Below are 8,760 nucleotides of genomic sequence, written 5' to 3'. Positions count from 1 at the left end.
ACAAAAGGAGGACAAACATACAATATAAGTCGATACACCTCACACGAACTAAGGGCACAAGCGACACCAGAGATCCCAATGTTTGCAACTTGGGCTCTGATACCAAATGTAATGCCCCGCTAGGAAACCCCGAAGCGATTAAGCTAAAACACAAGAATAGAGTGCAAATATTTTTTATTTTTTTTAAATTAAACACAACACAATGATACAACGAATTATCATAAGCTCAGATACCATAGCGGAAGACTTAAATAACACCTAAAGAGTTTTCCAATGTGATTACTTAATTCAACATTTAAACTCAACTCACGCTAATTAATCCAATTAAGCTGATTAACTGAATGACAAGATAATACTTAAACAAGGATAAATTTCTTTCGGTAATTTAATATTATAGATAGCATGATGAGGTTCATCCATTGAGGTTAAAAGTATAGATAATATGATTAGGTTCATCCAATAAAATTCAACCATACATTACATTCAAACTTTTATTAAAACATAAGTCATGCATCTAATTTTCATTGCATACTTTAATTTCATTATCAACAACTGATTACATTCTATTAATCAAATCTACATTCTTACATGATTCAAATTGTTGCATTTTAATAAGATGACTACATACACGCTTTTAAGATTAACTTCATCTAATCCACATTATACATTCAACATAATGCCATCCATACATGCTAAATTAAAAAGAAACATAAGAATGTAAAACATCACATAACACCTGAAATGATATCGGATTTCACCCCTAGAGGGCTACATCTCCGGGTCTACTCAACTGCAAGACCCCTCTGATAATTAAATAAGAGTGAAGAATACATAAGGCTCACATCATTTACAATCCTACCATCAAGGCGAACATAAACCAATAATACATAGAACCACATCGGTCAAATAAATGCATGAATGATCCCTGAATGGGAAATGATCCAACTGAACATAATAAGATGCAATTACAAAATATCAACTGGAGCATCTGCAAAACTAAATCTTCACAACTCATGGTCTAACATGAATATCAGGTTCTCACAAGGGCATAAGCAATAGGATGACTCCACAACAGTGCTCCCATTAAGACAACACAACAATGCACTAAGGAACATAAGGGACAAGTGTCATCACATAACATGGTATGGTTACCATGGCAGGTCTTCATTGGTTCCGACCCCATCCTCTGGGTTACAATAGCAACCTATTCCGAACCTTCGGCCCATACAAGTCTTATGTGGACCCAACACAACCTTTCGTGAAGACAAGGTTGATGGTTTTCCGTTTCTGGTCTTCTCACTGCATGCCGAGTCTGTGCTAGCACTCATCCCATGCCGAGTTTGTACTAGCACTCATCCCAAATTACACTAGACTATACTCAAACGAACTCCTAAACCAAGGAATACACAAGGTCAAACAAACTTAGTTCAAAATGGTAGGAATACCCACTTCGTCAAACAAGACTTCATACAAGGTGCACTGACTGACGATACTCTAACTAGAGACTTGACCAGCTATGGTCAACTACGAATCAATATTCAACACTCATATAAAGGACATGACTAGATACAAACCATCACATGAAAATAGTAAATAATCGAGATCAAGGACATAAGCAGGTACCCAAATCAACAAACGACAATAACCAACAATCACAATCAAGGACTTGCCAATTCATAAGTTAATGTGAATACAAAAATTTAAACATGCATAGGCGATAACTGGAAAGGACAATATTTTTTCATATTGTTAAAACATTAAAATTGATCCAATTTTCTAATTGATCTAAGTTTGATTGTAGTTTGTCTACCTTGTCTCGGTACAAGTCGTTCATGGTTTATTAACTCACTAAAGTTCGATCGCATCATATAATAATTTAAATATTTCATTGCGAGTTTTCAAACCAAAATCACATGATACTAATTATAATGTATGCAATATACACAATGATATGAAATCAATTATTCATTAATCGCATAAAAATATGATATTCATTTTCAAAAATAAAATATCATTTTCATCCTTGGTCGGACACCATAATCTTATCTCATCTCTTGCAACACTAATACACATACTTTTCAAAAATGGAAAAGTTCATAAAAAAGGAAATAAATATCTACGATCATTTACCAATTAAAATGATACTTCCTCCATATATATAAAAAAATACAAATTGAATATTAATTAATATACACATATTAATCCACCGTTAATATAATATATACTAATTAATAATCAATAACATTAGAAATTAAATATTAATTTTTATATATATATATATTAATTCGAAATTAATAAAATACATACTAAATAATAATTAATAATTTTTAAAAAAATATTTAAAAACTTTTTAACAAAATAATATGAAAACTTTTTAACTTAAACCAAAATTTAATTTGGTGAGCATATATATATATATATATATATATATATATATATATATATTTTAAAAAATAAAAAATTAAATTAAAAAAAAAATAAACAACCAAGGGCAGGCGGACCCACCTCCCATCCACGGGAGTGGGACCAGTCGTGCCCTAGCCGCGGAGGCTATGGTTACCATGGTGGACGCAGACCCACGGCCACCACATTGTGGATGCGGAACTCTGCGGCCACCATGGAGTCACAGGTCCCTGCGGCCACAGTGGGGTCGCAGGCCTCTGCGACCACAGTGTGGTCGCAGAGCTCTACGGCCACCAGTGCGGTCACAGGCCTCTACAGCCACCAGTGCGGTCGCAGAGCTCTACGGCCACCAGTGTGGTCGCAGACCCCACAGGCTGTGAGCCCGCGATGAATAGGGGGCACGGGTTGAGCCTCGGCTCCCCGCGCTCCAAAACCCAATCCGCCCAAGAAATAAAATTTTGATTTTATATTTAATGTTTAATATAAACAAAAAAATAACAACCCCAGATTGGATTTAATTTACAGTCTCACACAGAGACAAAAATAATTTTTCCCGAAAGTCACAAGTTAAATAATATTAAAAAATTTAACGAATAACCAAACCCATAAGAAAATTTCTTCAACAAAATATCATATTTGGGCAAAATGAATTATTTCTCACAGATGATTCAACCAATTTTGCAAAAGCACAAGCTCATATGCATAGTTTTTAAATCCCAAACCCAACTACAACTTATAAATTAATCTGAAAGATTTTTTTTTTTTAACAAGCACATTTCTTTCAAACCAAATAGTAAATTTCTTTGGCAACAGAAGACAAATGAAAGAAATCCTACCTCCATACGCAATCTTGTAAGAGATTTGAAGGAGAGCCCAACTTGTAGCTCAAAAAATCCTTCTCCAAAATATTTTCCCAAAAATTTCTCCAGAAACATATTCCAAAATGTCTCCCGACCATATTTTTCCAAAAATCATTTCTCCCAGAATATTTTTCCAACCCTAGGTTAAATGGCAAAGTTTTTGACCAAAAATCTCATTTTTAAAATAAAAATACTTTTACACAATTTATTTCTAATTTAGAAAAATCAAAATGCCTCTTCCTCATTTAATTTCTAATTTTCTCAATTTCAACAAAATTAACCTTTATTTTCCAAAATATTAATGAGGGTAGAATATTTTTAATTAAAATAAAATCCCCAAATTAATCTTTCCCACTTTATCAAATATATATTAAACTTGCTTTTCTAATTAAAAATGATTTTCTTAAATACTTGAAATTAACCTTTTTATTTTTAAAAGGGCAAAGAGATTAAATTAATTCCATTTCAAATAAATTTAAATCTTTCCCTTCCAAAAGCATAAACAAAATAAATTAATCAATTTAAAATCAACCATTTAATCGAACTTGCTACCAACTTGAATTGAGCAATTTTAATTAACGATTAATCGCATAAAGGGAACCTATTTATTTTAGTCCCTTAATTACAATGCACAAACACACATTAAATCAAATTAAACATTAAGGATTAATTACTCAATTTAACCACACACAAACACACAACTCAAGAAAGTCAAACAACCAGACGACCTGCATGCTCAACCAAAGGGGATACTGACATACGACTGACGACGCTCACTTGAACATGACTAGGGTCAAACGAGGGTCGTACGACCACCTAATCCAATTTCTAAGGGCCAAAGAGGAACACTCAAACCTGAGAAACCATGTGGAGACGAACCTCTTACCTATGCGGTACTGTACCTGCAATCTCCTGCAACCAAGAGTCATACATGCGTACATATATATATATAATGAAAGTGTTAGCCCAAGATTAAGAACACGGATCAGGAGAACAAATAAACTTACATAAGAATTGATGTGAAAACCACATTAACAGGTACACACAATAATCATAACATCTGACTATAACATAATAATATCAAAGGGAATGCTTCAGCTGGGTGGAAAGTGGAACCCATTCTGAGGGATATCAGGCACTTGCTGGTCAAAATGGAGGACTTCACCATAGACCACATCTTTAGAGAAGGAAATAGAGCGGCGGATTCCATGGCGGCTGAAGGAAGGCTACAGATGGGCTTACGATGCTAGAGGAACCCCAATACGCTGCCAATTACAGTTAAGGAAATTCTGGATAAGGAAAAAGCCTTGTGCCAGGAAAGGACTAACCCTTCTGCCCAATGATGAAGGATAATATGTTAATTTTTTCAAATTGGCGCGAAGATCTTGCCAATTTCTACCAGAGACGGACACGTAGCAGAGATATGCAGAGTCATCACTACCATAGGGGACGAATTTATAAAGAAAGGACTGACATCGGGAATGATTACCATTCATTTATGACTCGGATGGTGCCAACTGGCGATGGCAAAGGCGGCGCTGAGGAGCTATCAACTCACATTGGCCCGAGCAACGAGCTGTCAACTCACATTGGCCTGAGTAAAGGCTCGCACTCTCCAAGTAGATCTCCAGCCAGCGATATCTACGAGACCTTAAAGGATAATAATCACTATGAGTATTACAACCGTTTAACCCAAGTCTGGCACATTTTTCCTAACCATTTCGTCTTGAGTTTGCTTCGGCTCTGCGTTCTAGCTTTCTGTTATTTTCAATCTGTGAAGCTGGAGGATTCTAAAATGGGGGGGGACAGGCTCAAGCTGGAACCCAACAAAGTTGAGGAGTTTAAAGTCAAACCAGCGGCCTGGTTCGTGTGCACCGAAGGAGGTATTAACAAATTTATGGAGAACATGAAGGGCAACGACAAGAGACTCTCTAAACAATTCGTGTCCTCCTAGGAGGACAGAAGGGTGACCGTGGGAGGAATCTCCTTCGAAATAAACGAAGAGGTCATAGCCCAAGCTACTGGCCTCTCAATGGAGGGCAGAAAATGGAAAAAACAGAGCCGCATTGCAGATTCTACCAGCCTTAACCAGTTTTTCCGCAACGACGAGAACCCTGTCAAGAGGGCTGGAGGCTTTAACAAAGAGGAACTCTCGCACCCTTGGGACAAAGTCTGCTACATTGTGATGAAGTATTTTACGCTCGAAAGCATGTATGGCATTTTCTACTACTACCACCTCCCCTTCTTGAACCATTTGAGGAACAAAGACCTCATTTCCATTCCGTTCTTTTTATTGCACTCGATGGATGCTAACGTTAAAGATATAGCTGAAGCCAAAAAGAAAGGAAAAGACTTTCCTATCCTGCACCACGGCCTTATGCTCTGCCTGTTCAACTTCCACATCGCCCTCTGCCCGCCCCGTTCCATTTCTGTGCAGAATGTCGGCCCCTCGACCCAACCTCTGGCCATTAATGATTCAAGCCCCCGTTGCACGGAACTTGGCTCCTCCAGCAAGAAAACCAAGAATCACTCCTCGGAGGAGGTCAGAACCCCTAAAAAAGTTAAAATCCAAGAAATTGATTCGGACCCGAACTTTACCGAAGACGCCAACACACCCCGTCGCTCTACCAGATTGGCCTCTAAACCCTCTGATAAATCCCTACGAGACCCCTCCTCCTCGTACAACACGGGCAACTCCATTCCGACTAATAAAACCCCCCAGGCCCAGCACAAACATTCCCCCTTTTCTGTGAGCTCAACCCATGTTTCCGATAGCCCGATCGCCTCTATGAGCCCGGAACCTGCCAATTTCCCTTCCCCGACCTTCAAGATTGAGAAAATACTGATTGTTGAAGAGGCCAGTAGTGTAAAGGAAGAAGATCCCAACCTGGCAGAGCTCGGGAAAAAAATAGAAGCCCTCTCTGACACCCTGCAGGTGATTACCAGCAGACTAGAGGCGACGAAGTCCAAGATGCATGATGTGTCTAAATTCACTCTGAATGTCATGAGATGCTCGACCACTACTCTATGCCTTTTGCAGGATAGCGCGGACAAAGGAAAAGGCAAGGAGGATGAGGACTTTAAAGGCCTGTTCAAGTTCCTCACTAAGGAATGGGCTAAGAAGCTGCTCCCTAAGAAGAGCCGTGGGAAAAAGAATTAACTTTCTGCATGTGGAGAAGTTTTTTGTCTATGCAGTGTAGTAGGCTGGATAGGTCTAGTTTCGGCTTATGTTTATATTTTAATGCTTATAGCCATGCGTGGCACTGGAAGTATACTCTGACTGGTAGTATTTTATTGCTGATAAACTCTCGTATGATGGTTTTTGTTTTTGATAGAGGTAAAAGGCTGCTTTTGTGCTGATTGTTTGCAAACAATGGTCCTTCCATTGTTCTCTTAATTGTACCCATGGGTCAGCCCCCTCGTTTTTGGCTGCTTTTATTATCAAAAACATAATAACATGATAAACTAACCAAGGTCAAACTGAGATTAGAATCTGATTAGGGCAGGGTTACTACATTTTTTATGGTGGTCTGTCTTTTGCACAGGTTGAACATGCTGGCTATACCCAAGTCTTGATTTGTCTTTTTCCAGTTGTGAATGAGGTTGTATGGGTTCTAGGATGCACTCTTGATGCTTTCCAATAGGTCTGTTTCCTTTGTATCCCATGTGTTGCATGATTTTGAACCCATTTCCATATTGTTATGTGGGAGCGACCACTTCTAGGGCAATAACTCTGATTTCTTCATCATCCTTGTATAGCCAGCTGAGGATGTCTCTGTCGTCTGATTCTTCAGCCAGTGTGCCCATTTGGATAAATTTACCTTTAAACTTCTTCATGGGTTGTGTTTCCTGATGTCTCAATGTAGAAGGTTGTCTATGATATTTTGGCGATGTTGGTAACTTAGATAGACACAGGGGTTCAAAAGAGTATTCCCCCATACCTTCTTCCTTTATCTTCATCTTTTTCTCAAAATTCATGGATAGGGACTTGAGTTTTTCTTGATGGTTGGATGACAAGGAAGCTTGGGTCTCCCTTTTGTGTGGAACCAGGACATTTTGAGTTGCCCTAATAGAATTGTAGTACTGAAAGAGGTTAGTATCTGTTGATATTGAAATTTCTTGTCCGTTGTAGGGGAATTTGAGACATCGATGGTACGTGGAAGGTACCACTTGAATTTCATGGATCCAAGGATGACCCAATAGTATGTTATATGTCAAGTCTATGTCCAAGACTTGGCACAATGTGTCTCTTTGCATCGGTCCTACCTATATGGGTAGTACCACTGTTCTTTCAGATGACCTTTCTTCATCATCATAAGCTTTGATAATGATCTTATTTTTAGGGTCAATAGCTTGTTCATAGAAGCCCAATGCACGGATAAGCTTTGAGGTACATAGATTGAGACCAACTCCTCCATCTATTAGCACTCTTTTCACTCGATGTTTGTAGAATAGGACTTCGATATGGAGCGGGGTGTTGTACGGATGACTCAAAGAGGCGTCATCATATTCTGAAAAGGATATGTTATGTGGCACTGTCATATGTGCCACCATGGCTTGGAGCAGATTGATATCTAGAATATTGTTTGGAACTGTTGTTTCTACAAGAGCTTGCTCCAAGATATCCTTATGCTTTGGTGAGAGTTTAAGCAATTCAAGTATTGATATTTGAGTGGGTGTCCTTTGTAGTTGATCAACCAAGTTATATTGAGTCTTGGGGATAGTTGTTGCTTTATATGTACTCCCCTTCAAGACTTATTTTTGAGCCCTCGTTGTCACGTTTACTGGCGCATGCTCTTATTTATCTTTGATCTTTATGACATTTACTTGATTATCGCATGCCGATATGTGATTTATGGAGTTTTGTTATATGTTATTGATGCAGGCTCCTTTGTTGTTATTTGACTTTGATGCTCCTCCCTTTTCATAATTAGGAAGAGGATTTTTGAAAGTCTCATGATCACCATTGATTTTATGTCCATCGACCATTATGTCTCCCTTGTCTATCATATCTTGAACTAGGTTTTTCAACCTCATGCAATCATTTGTTTTATGCCTCTTGTTTCGATGATAATCACAATAATGCGAGCCATTCCACTAGGGTGGTTTGAATTGGGGTTCAAAGTTTCTTATGAGTGGAAATGTGATAACCTTGTTTGCCAATAGTTCTCAAAATTCAGATTCCAGGGTTTGTCCCAATGGTGTATATGTTCTTTGATATGGGGGAGGTGGAGTGTTAGTGTTACCCCCTTGGTTGTTGTTGTTGGCTCGATAGTTGTTGTTGTTGTTGTTTTTGTTCCCTTGGTTGGTAGTACATTGATAATTGTTAGTGCCTTGATTGGCACTTCTTTGATCATTGTTGGATGGTGTGTTACTTGATAAAGTCAGCACGGGTTGCTTAGACTTTATATTGTTGGCATCGACTATACCATCATTAACGATATTTTTGTTTCTAGTCCAAAACTTAGACTTGTCTGAGTTGTTATTATATTGTTTT

The sequence above is a fragment of the Cryptomeria japonica genome, chromosome 7 (assembly GCF_030272615.1).
Source record: "Cryptomeria japonica chromosome 7, Sugi_1.0, whole genome shotgun sequence".
Lineage (NCBI taxonomy): Eukaryota > Viridiplantae > Streptophyta > Pinopsida > Cupressales > Cupressaceae > Cryptomeria > Cryptomeria japonica.
The sequence above is the reverse complement of the archived record's forward strand: the minus strand, read 5'-3'. Positions refer to the sequence as shown.